The sequence below is a fragment of the Neopelma chrysocephalum genome, unplaced genomic scaffold (genome assembly GCF_003984885.1).
Source record: "Neopelma chrysocephalum unplaced genomic scaffold, ASM398488v2 Primary Assembly neopelma1_360, whole genome shotgun sequence".
NCBI classification, from domain to species: domain Eukaryota; kingdom Metazoa; phylum Chordata; class Aves; order Passeriformes; family Pipridae; genus Neopelma; species Neopelma chrysocephalum.
Genome location: NW_020898024.1, coordinates 240,880 through 257,126, shown reverse-complemented (window position 1 = coordinate 257,126; position 16,247 = coordinate 240,880).

The window sequence follows — 16,247 nt, the reverse complement described above, 5'->3', positions numbered from 1 at the left end:
AACAACCTCCCAAACTCTCCAGGAGACCCCTCCAGCCCCTTGGGTGGGTGTGCAGATTCCACCAGGGAATCGTGCAAGGATCTCAGCACAAAGGGGCTGACATGGAATAACTTGAGCATTCAGACAGGCCAAAAAAATAAAACTGCAGGTTTTTCCTGCCCAGGGAGAAATATGAACTTGGGACAAAAAAAAAAATTCCACGTTTGCCTGAGCAGAATAATCTGCAAATGCAATCAGCCATTTGGGTGATTGATTCATCCTGCTCTGTTCAAACTTCTCCATCGAAATATCAGGGAAATAAACACCCTTTCACAGAGAAAATCAGATCTCAGAAGTGCAAGGGCATCCCAGCAGAGCCCTGAGGGAACTAACAGAGTCCAGACGGTATTTGATGTTCCTGAGGCTGCTCCAGCCATTCCCAACTCCCCAGACCAGGAATCCCATCACGGTAACAAAAGCAAACAAGCCGAGGGTTTTAAATAGCAGCAAAAAAACCTTGGAAGGGAAAAAAAAAACCCAAGGAGAGCAAATGTTTACCCCGAGGATGGGATAGTTTAGAAATTATGGCTGGGAGCCAAATCTCCAATACTTTTGGTTTCACAAGGTTTGCAAACCTTCAGCTGCCAGCGTGACTCCGTGCCCTGATCCCCTGGGATGGGTGACCTGCTGCAGGTGTGGCTTTAGGAAGCCTCAGGAGGATCAGGAGGAAAAGTTCAACACCTGATTTTAGGGCACAGTGTTTTGCGGTTTATCAGATAATTACAATTAGAGCAGAAAGAGGTGAGTGAATGATCATTGCTGTGGGCACACAGGGAAGAAGCCCAGTGGGGCATTAAGAAAGGGAGAACAGACCCCAAAATGCAGAGTTTAAACATTGATTCCTACTGAGAACAAGTTCTTGCTAGTTTTAGTTCAACACTCAACTTTGGGAGCTGCTTCAGGAAGATGGCAGAGTCCTGGGATGGCCTGTGATAGGACACCATGAGGGACTAAGGAATCCACGAAGGAACCACGAGCCTTCCAGTGCCTAAAGGGGCTCCAGGAGAACTGGAGAGGGACTTGGGACAAGGGATGGAGGGACAGGACACAGGGAATGGCTTCCCACTGCCAGAGGGCAGGGTTAGATGGGATATTGGGAAGGAATTCCTGGCTGGGAGGGTGGGGAGGCCCTGGCACAGGTTGCCCAGAGAAGCTGTGGCTGCCCCTGGAATCCCTGGAAGTGTCCAAGGCCAGGTTGGAGCAACCTGGGCTGGTGGAAGGTGTCCCTGCCCATGGCAGGGGGTGGAATGAGCTTTAAGGTCCCTCCTAACCCAACCCATTCCATGGTTCTGTGATTCCATGTGTAACACGCCCAGGGCAGATTCTGGAGGCTGTGGGAGGGTTGCCCTGGGTGGAGGAGGCATCCACCCCCCCCACGCTTCACCCCAGGGGCTGCCTCAAAGCCCTCAAAGCCCAAAGGTTGCTTTGCTGAGCATCTCATTAAAAAAGCAGCAGCCAAGCTCTTTAAAGTGCTTTTAAACACCGATTTTCACTGTGGTTTTGCATCGGGTTGAGGTGTAAATCAGGATTTTATCAGTTAACCTGCTGTTACCTGTGGGTGTACAAGGGCTGGGTACAGGACCCCAGCTCTGATCTCCCCATGCACACTGGCTGGATCCTGCACCTTCAGGGACCTTGATTTCCTACACACACACCCCTCATCTGACCCCTTAAACCCCTCAAATCCTACCACTGCCCTTCAACAGGAACTGGAGAGACAAACTTCACTGCCCTGAGAGCCCAACCCCAGCAGGAAGAAGGATGAGGGGATGGAGGGAGGACCTGCCCTCTCCATCCTGCACCTCTGCAGCTGGTGGGCAAATCCCAGCTTCAGGAGGGAGAGAGAACAGTGGCACAAGAGACAAAATGGGGTGTTGGAGAGGTTCAAGGACAGGGCTGGCTGTGCTCTGCCCAGGGGGGACTTTAACTGTGCTCCCTGTGCCCCAGCCAGCAGCAGCAGTGCCAGGCCTTTCCCAAATAATGCACTTACTCCACTATTTATTGACTTTGCCTGTCACTTCCCCTCATATTTTCTTCTTCTGGCCACCAAGAACAGCCTGAGCTTATGAATTGCCCCACGACACTTTCTGCTCTCTGCATTATTCACCAGCCAGACGCTGGTGGTGTAAGCAGGAGGTTTTTTGGAGATGGATACATTTGCTGCTGGAACATTTCCAGCTGTTTCTTCAAGAAATGTGCTGAACATTTGTGCAGGGGGTGGGGGTGTCAGTGCCACAACCCTGAGAGGTGCTGGTGTGGGGGGCCCTGGCATCCCCCCAGCAAACCCCTCCCCACCAGGTCCCATCTGGGAGTGGATGTTGCTTTTTCAGTGTGGTTTGTCCTCAAAACCAGGGTTATGTCTTCACCAGAATCAACCTGGTGTCCTCCTGTGTCATCAGTGGTGGGTCCTTTTGTGCTCTAAGGTGGCTTTTTTTTTAGCAGTGCTGCTTTAAGGAGCTTTTCTGAGTTGCCTGGTCCCTTCCAGCTCCGCGCTCGAATTGACTCAAATTCCCCGAGCATTAAAAAGACACTCCCAAAAGCTTGTTCCAAACTGAGACGGTTTGGGGTCGTGGCTGTGCTGGAATCCAGCAGCTCTGTGGGTCAGGGGTTGCCAAAAACGCCTCCACTTCTTGCACCCTCCTAAAACCCCAAGGAGGTTTTTCCTCCCTGCTCAGGTGCCCGCAGCTCTGGGCTTTGTTATCCCTGGCAGGCCCGGAGCCCAGGGAAGCTCTGCTATGTCTCTGCTGCTCCAAGTGGGACCACCCAACTACTCAATGAGCCTCCAGATGCTTTTCACGCCGTCTCGCACTCATCTCTCTTCTGGATGGAATTGAAAAAGGCCAGAGAAGAGGCTGCAATATAAATTTCCCCGTTCCCGAGCACGTCTGCGCTGCCGGTCGATGGCTGGGGAAGGTCTCACACTTTGGTTTCAGTGAAAACACTTCAAGCATCTTCATTTCAGAAGAAACACAACGGTTGAAACGTTGATTTTTATTTGCTTACCCATAAAGAGGTTTTTTTCCTTCCTCCTTGCTCCGTGCCAGGGCACCACGTGCTGAAAGAATTAACCCAATTAAGTTTTCAGAGCTCAGTGGCACCTTCTCCCTTTTTCTCCCTGGGTTTTTTTCCTCCCTCTGGTCGTGCCTGTGGCATTTTCCTGCCTGTGAATCTCCTTCCCCATCGATCAATTCTTCATGCAATCAGTTAATTCTGCCACTTTCCCACCATCAATTCCCTTCCCATCCCTAAGGGGAGCACACACATGTGGCCCCACAGGCTTCCCATTCTCTTTACCCCCATCCCTCCTTTCCCCACCTTCCCAACATCATCCACTCTCCCAAATCCCCCTGTATCCCACCTGGAGGTGGTGGGTTGAGCAGCCAAGGACAGGGGGTCCCTCAGGCATTGAAGGGCAAAGGCAAACCCAGGGATTTCCCACCAGCTCCTCCAAATCCCATAATAAAACAGCACAAAGGTGCTCCTGGGCAGCTCCAGCAGCATCTCAGCCTCCCTTGTTCCCACCAAGCCAGGCTGCAGACCCTTCTCACAGCCAGAAATCCCAAGATAAGCCAGAGCAAGCAGCACCAGATCCATCCATGTCCATCCAGCACCATCCCTGTACCCACCACAGCCGGAGCCAGGACAGGGTGACCCCAAACGAGTGGGAATCCCACAGTGCTCCAAGGGGAGCTGCCATGGGATGCTGTTGGGATCTTTGTGCTCACCAGTTGGAGATCCCAGGCTGGTCTGGAAGCAGAAAGGACCATCAGAGCTGTGCTTGGTGGGCTGGGAGCGATGCTGGTGGTTGCAGCACGGGCTGTGCTGCTCATCTCTTTGCAGCAACAAGTCTCCAGCAAAGGCAGCTCCGGGAATGCTTTCCCAAGGGATGGGAGGCCCCTTTCCCACCCTCCTCTCCATAAATCAGCCAAGAGGTTTTCTGTGTCTTCCTTGCTGCTTTCTCTGCTTCCCAGGACTTTTTGGAACTCTGTGCTGAGCAACCTTTCTGCCCTAAATAACCCCTGAACCAGGCAGTTGATAAAGGAACCGTTTACATTTCAAATAAATAAAGCATTTTTGGCTTTGGGTCAAAACCAAGTTGTGTTCAACGTTACGAGTTTCACTGAGTCACTTCTTTTTATACCCAGGCAGTTTCTCTTATAAAATGTTCATGAGGACTCGCTGGAAACAGGCTCTGGGTTTTTTCACTATTGCATAAGGTTTCCCCAGGACAGAGCCACCAAAGCTTTTCTCCTGCCTCGAAGCTGGTGCTTGTTTATGTCTGTTTACAAGCAAATTCCATTGAAAACCAAGAGCAATGCCGTGGATGCCACTATTGCATGTTACCACTGTCTTTCCAGCTGGATGTTGCAAATAAACTCTACGTCCACTACGAACAGAAAACCTTCATAAACTTGGATCTGGAGCTTCTGACCATGGAGCCCAGGAGCTTTCTTCCAGGTGGGATGAAAATACAGGGTTTGCCCCTGGAACTGCAAAGAAAAGGGTTGGACATGAGCACAGACTAAATCAACTCTTGTCCACTTGTAGCCACAAAGAGCTTGTGGTGATAACCAGGAGGAGCATAACGTGCTGATGGACCCCAAAACTCGGTATCCACCCCAGCTGGAGACTGGACATGGCAGGAGAGCTCAGCCAGGAGCTTTGGCTCTCACCAACACTTCAGAGGTGCTTAAGTAGCAACAAAGCCATTGGGGTGTCTTTATGGTGAGGTGATGGAGCTTCTGGTAGGTGCTACAGCCCCTTCCTCCTCAGGAGCATTCTGTCACCCAGGAGGGATTGATGGATGTGATCTTCCTGCATGAGCTTTGTCAGTGGGAAGAGCTGGGAATACGTGTTTAAGGCCTTCAGATCGTCAGGAATCAGGTAACAGCATCTTTGAAGAGGAAAATGATGTAGTAAAGTGAATTCTCCAAGTGCTGTTTGATCTTAGATCTCAGAAAGCATCCAAAGAAAGGGTATGAAGATGGTGAAGGGTCTGGAGGGGCCATATGAGGAGTGGCTGAGGGCACTTGGCTTGTTCAACCTGGAGAAGAGACTGAGGGCAGAGCTCAGCAGGGGCTGCAGCTCCTCCCCAGGGGCAGCTCCGATCTCTGCTCTGGGGGGAGCAGGGACAGGGCCCAGGGAACGGCTGGAGCTGTGCCAGGGCAGGGTCAGGTTGGATCTCAGGCAAAGGTTCTTCCCCCAGAGGCTGGTTGGGCACTGCCCAGGCTCCCCAGGGCAGTGGGCACAGCCCCAAGGCTGCCAGAGCTCCAGGAGGGTTTGGACAATACTCTGAGGGACAGGGTGGGATTATTTGGGTGTCTGTGCAGGGCCAGGGGTTGGACTGGATGATCTTTGTGGGTCCTTCCAGGTTAGGATAGTCCATGATTCCATGATCTTCCAGAGTGCTCAGCCAGAGCAGTAGCAACTGCATCCCTGTAAGAAAACACGTCTGGTTAAGATCATCTGCAACTTCCTCCAAAGCAAGATTTAAAATAGGAGTCCTCCCCTTCAAAGAGTCAGCTTTGTTTAGCAGTAAAATTGATTAATTACTGGAAGAGATGAAGAAAACAAAGTCTTCTGTTGATCCCACAGGGTCAGACCCGCTGTGGCAGAGACTCTGCAAACCACGGGTGCCTTTACCTTTCCTTGCCCCCATCCCACTGCGCTGCTCTCGGGGAGAAGCTGAACAGCTTCAGGCCTCCAGGGACCATCTCCTTGCTCTTGCCTGGTTCAAGGGAAAGGAGCATCACCCAGAGTAGCTACAACACAGAGCATCAGCTGCTCAGCACGAGGGCAGGCGAGGACAGGAGCTGCAGCCAGAGTCTGCTCCTGCACGCGAGTGCTGTCGGCTCTCATCCCTCCTCCCTGGCACGCCAAGGAGAGCGGGAAATGAGACAGGACAGCTCTGATGTGACCTGGCATGGGCCAGAGATACTCAGGGCACTGTCAAAACTCTGATTGGTTTCAAGTGGCATCAGCCCCTCGAGAGCTGAACGTCTCACCCGAGGCATCTCGGCTCCGGCGCTGGACGCAGGAGAAGGAACTGTGGAAAGGAAGGAATCCCCTTTTCCTCACACAGCTGTTTTGGGATCAGATGTGTGGAATCGCTGACTTTCCCCCTTAGCTCTCAGGAGAGCCCAGAGCATGGCTGATTTTCAGATGGCTGAGGTCAGCAGTGGTGAATTCCCACAGGCAGGATGTATGGATGCTTCCCGCAGTATTTATTCCGTGTTTTATTAGAACAACACTGCAGGATTTCTCTCCTCTTCCCTTACGCCTGCCTGTGCAGGCTCTGAGCATGATTAACCTAGAAAAGCTCTTCACAGTGTTCAGCAAATGCAGGATAACTTTAGGAAAGCATCAGATGGGAAGTATCCTGGGAAGCGGGCGGGTGACCTGGGTGCATGGCTTGGTGTGTGGGAGCTCTGTCCTCACAGGGCACAAAGGTTGACTCATTCACTGCTGTTTGGGCAGCTGAGCTAAATCCATAGATGGAAAAATTCAACAGTTGTGTGTGAGATCATAAAATAGTCTCAAAAGAGTGAAAAAACCCCACCCTGATACTCCTGTGGGAACTCGGATTCATCAGGACTCATAAAATCCCCACTTGAGCCCGTGGCAGAGTGTTAATTATTTTCCTGCCTATTAGAGCCGTGTGTGTAATTGCTCAGCCCCCCTTAGCAGGGTCACCAAAGTGCTCCCAAATGGCACCTTCTTTTTTTTCCCCTGGATTTCATCTAGACACAGTCACTTGGAGGCTGGATCCAAGTTATCTACTTAACATAGTGTCAAAAATCATTGCTCATCAGATGATCCCTTTCCCCTGGGCCACTGATGCCAGAAGAGTTTGCGCTGCTGCCTTGGGAGAACTCCAGGGTTTGTGAGCTGATTTGTTTCCCCTTTTCTCCAGAAAATCATCCTGAATTTCATATCTTTCCTAGGAAGATTAAGCAGCATTCTGACAGCTGAGTTCCCTCTCAGTACAGGATTCCCAGGAACTGCTTCCCTCTGGGTGAGATCCAAGGCCGGGGCTGTTCTTAGTTGCTGTTTAATTAGTTCCCAAGTTCTTTTAGTGCAAGTGCAGATCTACATAAATTAAGTATAATAATCCCTATAAGCACTTCTGTAAGGAACAGAGGTTTGGAAGGCCCCTGCCTCATGGCACAGATTCCCACCTTCCCTTTGGACCTGCACTTCTCCTCCCTTCTCTGTTTCTTCCCTTTTTTTTACCCTGTTTTTAGCTTTTACTCCTTGTTTCTTGCTATGTCTGGGTCGAGATCTCCAGCCAAATGCCCCATGGCAAGAGGGATGGGGATAAATGGGTCGGGTGGCTCCAAATACCCCATGGCAAGGGATATGGGAATAAAGGGGTTGGGTGACTCAGACCTTTGTGGGTGGCTCAGACACCTCATGGGTGACTTGGACCCTCATGGGTGACTCAGACCCTCGTGGGTGGCTCAGATCCCTCCGTGGGTGGCTCTGCCACCACCCAACTCCACTGAGCTCCTCGTGGAGAGCAAAGATGCTGCTTTTGTTTCCTCTGCAGCCCCCAGAGAGGCTGTAACGCCTGAGCTTGACTCCTTGGCAGGTTTCAGCCACTGCTCACACCCCAAAGTGCCTGCAAACATAAGCAGTGGTAAAAGCACGGATCTAATCACACCAGGGAAGGGCAGAGGTGCCATTTAGCAGCTCTAGAAAAGCCTGTGAAGAACCAGCTTTCCTCAGACTATCGGTCCTTGGGGAACGATAGCACATGCAATATTCAGTGGGACATGGAAGGCAACACAGAGAGAGCCATAAATATCTCCAGGAGAAATCTCACTGGTGGAGATGGCGAAGCTGAAGAGGATCAGAGGGTTGGGGAGGCTCGAGACCTTTACTGACTCCCTCCAGCTCATGCTTATGGTGGGAGAGACTCACGGCCCTTCCCCACCACATGGTGGGGTTTTGGGGCATCAGGAGGGTTCCCAAGCCCTGGAATCTTTGTGGGGAGCGGGAGAGGCCAAAAGGGAGTGGGCACATGGGGCAGGCAGAGGAGCCCAGCACAGCCCTAATCTCATTACAGTATTTTCCATAACATTACAACATGGACATAATTATTACAGGATTTTCCATTACCCACTGTGTAATTGAAAACTTGCTGGGAGAAACAGTGTCAGGTTCCCTAAGTGAAAGCTATCCCTTTTACTCCCCAAAACCCTCCAGTTTCTGGTTATTCCTGCTCATTCCTTCCTGGATCCCTTTGCTGGTGTCTCCTCCCTTGCTCAGCCCTTTGGTGGCAATAAAATGTCTTCATTTCTGCATTCAGCACGGCTTAATCCCCTCCAGAGGGATTATAAAGTGCATTTTTCATGGTTGTTGTTGCCCTTGCACTGGTCGCAGGACGGCCGTGACCATCCCAGGACTCTTCCCAGGCTGCAGCAACTCACTGGGATTATGGATATATAATGTGGATTGGGATGGGTTGTATGAGGCTTGGTGTTTTCTGGGTAAAACTTCTCAGCACAGGGTGGTAACTGGGGTGATTTCACCTCCTGAATTTCCAGCCATGCATCCACCTCCTCAGCTCTGCTCCGTGCCCAGGCAGCGGGTCCTCCCCAGTGACCCTCTTGGAGAGGAGGGGGGAAAACTCACCCAGTGCCAAAGAATTCCAGCCGAGGGTTTTGAAGCTTGCTGAGGTCCAGGGGTGAGAAGCAAAGCCTTGCACTGGAAAGGGCTGGGCTGCTTTAATTGCAAACAGCACTGCTGGCTCTGCTCCCAAATGCCTGCGCTCCCAGCCCGGCTGCAGCACCCCTGGATCCAAACCTGTCCCGAGCCAGCCCCATCTCCCAGCGACTGCTCCCGGCACCTGGAGAAGCAGCTTTGGGATGTTTCTCCCCAAGAACCAAAGCCCAGGACGGAGCAGGGAAAGGCTGAGCTGCCCTTCCTGCGGGAGAGCTCGTGCCAGTCTCCTTCGGGCAGAGCGAGCTGGGCAGCCAGAGCAGGGGGGCAGGTTGGCTTTGCTCGGCTGCTGGTGAACATGTGGGGTTGATTAAGCATGAGGAAGGGCAGGGGGCTGGCAGGGAGAGCCTCTGTGTGTGTGTGATCACGGTGCAGACCATTCCCAGGGGTTGCTGCCGGGGGGAACAGTCGCCAGACGGAGCAGAGCAGCGGGTGCTCGGCTGGCAGCGGGCACAGCCCGGCTCTCACCATCGCTTCAAGCTGCACCATGTTCTTTGTGGGCACCTTTTCCCCCTCTGCCAGCCCCGGGGCACAGGCAGAGTGTTTGTGGGTGTTCACAGAGTGGGTGTGGTGATGGTGTTGAGGAATGAAACCATCCTGTCATGGGGTTTTGTGCCCCATCTCCCAGTGCCTGGAGCCAGGTCGGGAACAGCAGGATGTCTCTTGCGGTGTGTTTAGAGCACAGGTCTGATGAGGAGAGGCTGAGGGAGCTGGAGGGGCTCAGCCTGGAGAAAAGGAGGCTCAAGGGGGACCTTCTCTCTCCCTCTGCAACTCCCTGACAGGAGGGGGGAGCCGGAGGGGTCGGGCTCTGCTCCCAGGGAACAAGGGATGGGACAAAGGGAAACGGCCTCAAGTTGTGCCAGGGGAGGTTCAGGCTGGATATTAGGAAGTATTTCTTCATGGAATTTCTTCACCAGCAGCCCTGGCACAGCTGCATTGGGCAGTGGTGGAGTCCCCATTCCTGGAGGCATTTAAGAGATGTGTAGGTGTGGCACTTGGGGACGTGGGTTAGTGGTGGCCTTGGCAGAGTTGGGGAATGGTTGGACTCAATGGTCTTAGAGGGCTTTTCAACCTGAACGATTCTGTGATTCCATGATTTAAGCCACATTCCCAGATCACAGAATGGGTTGGGTGGAAAGGGACCTTCAAGCCCATCGCGTTGCACCCCCTTCCATGGGCAGGGACACCTTCCACTAGCCCAGGTTGCTCCAAGGCCCCTCCAACCTGGCCTTGGACTCTTCCAGGGATCCAGGGGCAGCCACAGCTTCTCTGGGCAACCCGTGCCAGGCCCTCCCCACCCTCCCAGCCAACAATTCCTTCCCAATATCCCATCTAACCCTGCCCTCTGGCAGTGGGAAGCCATTCCCTGTGTCCTGTCCCTCCATCCTTTGTCCCAAGTCCCTCTCCAGCTCTCCTGGAGCCCCTTTACGCCCTGGAAGTGAGAGATCCCACCTCCCCATCTCACCCTGTTTCCCGAGCCTCTGCACACCCACACAGGGAAATACCCCCCAGTGGCAGCTCCTGCCTTATCCCCAAGCTCATTCCCTGTCCCTGGAGCCCTCTGGCTCGGGCGGTTCCACCCGGCTGAGCTCCAGCTGGCAGTTCCATTTCTCTGGCTGTGTTAAGTGCCTGGCAGGTTACATTATTCTTTCAGTGAGTGAGGCTCTTCCAAAATTCATGTTCTCCCAGCAGTGCCCTCAGGCTGGCGGTGGTGAAATTGTGCAGCATCCCAGCCTGTGGTTCCCAGTGACCTTCCCCAGTCACTGCTGTGGGATGCTGAAATTCCTGTACAGTGTTTTCCTGCTTAATATGGAAAAGTGGGGTTACAGCTTCACCATTTCCTGGTATCCCATCAGCTGTGGTTCTGCTTATTTTCATCTAGAAAATAATGTATTGATATATATATCTACATAAAACATATTGATATATGTAACATATACCTGTTGCTAATAGTTATTTCAGCTGAGGTCAAAGTACAGTCCCTCATTTCATCTGAGGGCTGGGAAATGCAATTAAAAGTTCTCTATTCTGCCAATAATAATTAAACAAGTGCTTTTATTAACCAGGGCAGCTCCATTTCTGATTAGCATCAGTAGGACCCAGAGATGATGAGCAAGATGGCAAGTGATGGGATCCTGCATTAATTGGGCAACATCCTGCACTGGGACTTCTGTTCTGGGACAAAAACCTGAGGTGTTCCAAGGGTGTGTTGCAGACTGGGGGGAGGGAATGGAAACTGGGATTTTTATATCCCAGAACCCACAGGGCATCAGCAAAGCAGAGCTGGGACCTGCTCTGAGTCCTGTCCAGGAGCCAAATCCACGCTGCTGTTGGCTCCCAGTGCTCCAAAAGGAACATCCCTGGCTCCCAACTCATTGCCCCACATCCCCTCTGACTCTGCCCCCAGTTCATCCCATCTCCAGTGCTCAGCCCCACTCAGAGCCCAAACCAGCACCAGTCCAGGGTGGGGGAGATGCCTCCAGCTTTCCTGCACGGCAGGAGAGGACATCAAAGGCACCGAGCCCTGCCTTGGCCGTGTCCTGCCTCGGCCGCTCTCCCCCCTCTCCCAGTTTGCATCATGGAAAATGATGGGGCTGCAGCCGAGGGCTGGCTCAGCTCCATGAGCCGCTCGGTCCCTCCTGCCCGCGGCGCCTGAGACACGAACACAAGTTCCTCCTCTGTCCTGGGAGGGGGCATTTTTCCCCTCCCTCCCCTGATGCTGCATCACTTCCCCTCTTCAGGAGTTCAGCTGCTCAGGAAACAAGGAAAGCCAGCGGAAGAAACCACAGCGTTTTCCTCCTTCCTTCTTGTCCACCAGCCAGAACCACTTAAACCCACAGGAACTCAGCCCTTCCCTCCTTCCCTTTTAATTTCAGACCCCCCTGGCGAGAGGAGACATGATAAAATGTAAGATTAAATGCCTAATGCCTGGGATTTGGGATTACCGGGGCCAGGCTGGGAGGCTGGAGGTAGAAGGATGTGTCTGGTTACAGGGAGGTTTGGGCTGGTGGTGCCTCCCCACATCTCCTCTCTCATCTGTGGCATCAAAAGGGCAGGGCAAGTGTGAAACCCATGCCCAGATCCAGCCTGGAGCCGTTCCAAAGGGAAAAGCATCGCTCACCGGAGCAGCTTTGGGAGGGGATTTCTGTGCAGGGCTGGGGGGTGAGGGCCAAAATTCCTCCCATGGCAGAGGGTTGGGGGCCTGTGGGGCCAAGTCTGTTGGGTTTGGAGGTAACAGCATTGAATAACCCCTGTCACAAACCAGCCATACATCATCCTGCCATTCCATCTGCTCCTCAATCCGTCGGGGAGAGTTTCAGGCTTTGATGGCTGGAAAGATGCTGCTGATTTATTCATGGCCACTTCCCACACATTAGTGTTAAGAGCTCTCCTCGCTCTCCTCTGTCTATGGAACCCTCTCCAGTCCCTGCCTGGCCTTCCCTGGGAAGGTCAAGCACACTGAGATGCTCCAAATAATTTCCAAATAATTTCCTGGAAATAACTGGTGTGCTGGGTTTCCATCCTCAGCATCCGACCTTTCCAGCGGGGAAGGAGAAGGATGCCCACGAATGTCCCCTCTCTGTTTCTTCTTCCTCTTGTTCCTCTCGCTTTAAAGAAGAAATTGCAAAGATGGGATTGTGGAAGCTCTCCACAGCTTTCCTCCCAGCTGCTCCCAGCCCACACCATATGGCTGACAGGCTCTGCTCCTGCTTGCTTTGGGTGGAAAAATGCCCTTTGGGAGGAAATGTGTCCCTTGGGTGACTCCCTGCCCTGTGTAAACCCCCTGGCCTTGGATGAGGTCACCAGCCTCAACTCACTGAGCAGCCAAGGGTTTCCAGGACCTTCCCAGGGGAGGGAAAATGAGGTGTCTGAGACAAACCCACGTGTCTGAGCTGGTTTGAGGGAAATGAGTTCCCTGGAAGTTGCTGTTAAATGCCTGGGTGCTCCTGCCCTTCCTGCCCTCACTTCAAAGCCATCCCCCTGCTCCACACCTCCACCCCATGTCCAGTCTATTTTATCACCATCACCTCAAACATGACCAGGGTGCAGCTCTGGCCCTGCTGCCTGACTGGTGTCCCTGGGGAGTGGGAGAGGAAGGATTGGGGGGGCTGTGCTGGGTTCTGTAGGGCTGAGATCCCTGTTGGGACCCTCCAGGGCTGCCCTGCTGTGAGGTGTGTGGGAGCATTCTGCATCCTCCCAGTCCCTGGAAAGTAGGAGGTGCTCTTTGTGTTCAGTGGTTCCATGTGTGTGAGGTGATGTGGGTGGGGGGATCTGAATCTGTCAGGGAAAGGGCTGCAAAGGATGAGTTTGTATCCGGGGATGAAGCAGAATATTCCCAATCAAGGAAGCTTTGTGGCTGAGGCTGGGCTCGTCTCCTTTTCCAAGGGATCCCTCCCAAGTCCATCCCCCTCCTGAGGTCTCAGCTCCCTCCCTGCCTGCGCCCTGAGATGTTATTTGAGGCAGGGACGTGGATAAATGCAATAATGCTCCAGAGATGCTGAGATGCAGCTGATGGGCTGAGGAGCAGATAACTGTGTTAGTGCTGAGGCACTGCCCAGGCTCCTCCTGCTCCCGCCTGACCTCGGGAACCAACTTTAAAGCACGAGAAAATCCTGTGGATGTTGCACTGGGTGACTTTTTTAATATTATTATTATTAAATTGCTAATTCTTTAGAGGTTTGATGGCAGAACTAAAGCCTTCCCTGGGGCTGCCAGGGGAGCTGGTGCTCGGACACAGCAAGAGACACCATTTCCACGAGGAAATATTGGGAAAGGCACATCTCTGCTTTGGGGATATTTGCTGTATTTGGGGAATGCTGGGCTCAGGTGTCTGAATTGCCGACAGGGCCTATTTAATGTACTGATCCAGGATGTGTCCTCAGCCTGCAGATCAGGGCAGGTGAGGGGATGTTTTCCTCTCGTGGCTGCCCAAACACCTGAGTTTTCCTTGTGTGGTGGAGTGGGAATGTTCGGCTTTTGGGTCACCAAAATGGATCTCAAAGCATTTTGTGAAGGGGCCTTTGGTACAGGACGGCTCCACGTCCCTCTGGGGGAACAAGGACAGGGGACACTGCCAGACCCCACGGTGTCACCTGTGCTGGGAGGGTCCCTCTGTCGGGCTGAGAGCAGGGGACAGCCCCTCCCCCCCTGCAAGCTGCTAATGAAGGGCTGCTGCTCACGAGGGTGTGATTTAATGAGGGAGGGGACAAACAAAGAACAAGGCTGGTGCAGAGGGGTCCGGGAGGTGGATCCCAGCTGGGGCTGGGGACGTGTGAGGACGATGCTTTCCCAGAGTGCTCCATCCCTTCGGAGCCCCGATGCCTGGAGGGCTCCTGCAGCTGCAGACGTCACCCCATCGACCACGTCCGTGAAGCTCCTCTCCCCTCACTCTCTCCCCCTTTTGAGCTCGTTCCCGCAGTGATGAGCTCAGCAATTCAATCAAACAGGGTCTGAAACGCATTTCCCTCAGTGTGCGTTCAAGTTTGGCCCTGGTGGATCCCTGGGATTCCCCTGGGATTTCTCCTGTAGGATGAGGCAGCATGAAGACCCCTCACCTCTGCCCCGAACCACCCGTGTGCCATCAGCAATAGCCCAGCTTGCCCCAAATCCTTCTCTGCCCACTCCAGCAAAGCAAGAGAGGCTTGGAAATCCAAATTACCCCCCCCTCTCCAAGAGCCATGTGGAACTGGAAACGTTATGGCTCATTTTGAAATGAAAAGGCAATCTCAGAATATTGCATTCCTGTGAAACATCCCATCCCAGCTTTAGCTGAAGCACTTCAGCTTTTATTTCTGTTACTTCAACATTAGCAAGCACTAATGCCTGGTAATTTAGGATATAACTGAAATGACAAACCAAAAAAACACTTTGATGCAGAAAACTCTGTGAAATCTGGGGAAGAGCTAGAAGGATGAGTCTTTTGGTGCATTTTGGGATAATCCTTCATAGGGGGTTCACTCTTCCCATCAGGAATTGGATCTGGATCCCTTGTGTGACCAAGCAAAGCAAGTGATGACCAGATGCAGCTACTCCAGAGTAAAAACCCCTCTCCTGAACATTTCTGGCTGCTTAAAGTGAATTCTGGCTGCACTGACCCCAGTCTGAGCCACCCACCAAGGTGGTGGGTACGTAAATCAAGCACCATCCAGTTAACAATTGTGTTCTGCTTTAAAGAGACACAGGGTGAAATTCAACCCACCTCAGATCTCCTCCCCTGTGCTGTCAGAGCTGGAAATGCAACAGCCAAGTGGCTCCTGGCAAGTTCTGGCCCTGGGTCTCCAGCCTCTCTCTCTCTCCTCACTCCTCCTCCTCTCCCCAAGTGGCTGCTGGAGCATCAGGAATGTAGATGCAGCAGGCAATGTCAACTTCCCAAATATTTTCGGTGTTTCTGTGGGCTTTCAGTCACATCAAACTCCACAGAGCTGTGCTTTGGCCTGGAGTTATCGGCTTGACGTTCCCTTCAAGTGGAAAATGCTTGGATTTGGTTGTTTGTAGGGAAGAGGAATTGGTTACACGGAGCTCTGCACCCGCCAGCCCAGTCAGGCAGGGAGGGATTGCTTTACATGGCAGTGGAGGAGAGATCCCTAAATCAGATCCCACCTTATCTCCTGTCCGAGTACCACTGGCTTGGACAATAAAACACAGCATGACAGGATGTGTCCAGCACCGGAAAAGTTTGCAAAACAGTAACATAAATCACTGGGAGGAGAAGAGGCATTTAACTTACAGCTCTGGAGATGAATTAAAACTCACTCGTTTTGTAAATTTGCTTAACTCGTATTAATCTGTGAAAATATGCAGCTTTTCTTCTACATGGAGACGGATGACATTTCCAGAACTCAAGTCTCAGGGCTTTTCCAAGTTCTTATTGAAAAGCCGGAGATAATTACTTTTGCAGGGACATAAAGATAATGACTCCACATTTACAGAACATGATTAATAACAAGTCTGTTTGTATTTACAGTTTCTTCACTTACCCCTGCAACGGGGCCACCTCTGAAGCAGCCCTTTTATCCCATGGCGCTGGGAATCTGGTGCTGTGGTTATTTCCAGGCATCATACCAAAAAAATCTCTCTGAAAGCCACTTTGGGAAGATGCTGGCTCACCCCCCTCCTCCTGATGCCTTGTCCAAATCTCCTTCCCTGCCTGCCTTGGCTTTGGTGGATGGGGGGATGATTTTTCCCCTTTACCCCTGCAGCAGCCTTGTGAATTTTGGGGAAGCTCTGCTCCACAACCTCCTCCCTGAGCCCCCTCCTCTCTCCCTGCTGTCACTTTTGTGCCCAGTGGGTTTTTTTCTCCTCTTCACCCCGCTGCTCCTCTGGAGGGAGGTGATCCCACTGTCTACAAGGACACAGGAGGAACCTTCCCGCTGGATGGAAATTGGATGGAAGCTGGATAGAAGCCCTAGTGCCCTATAAGCATCAGCTGCCAGCAGCCTGGGAAGGGATTGTGGTGCGACTCCTCAGGCAGGGATCACTTCCAG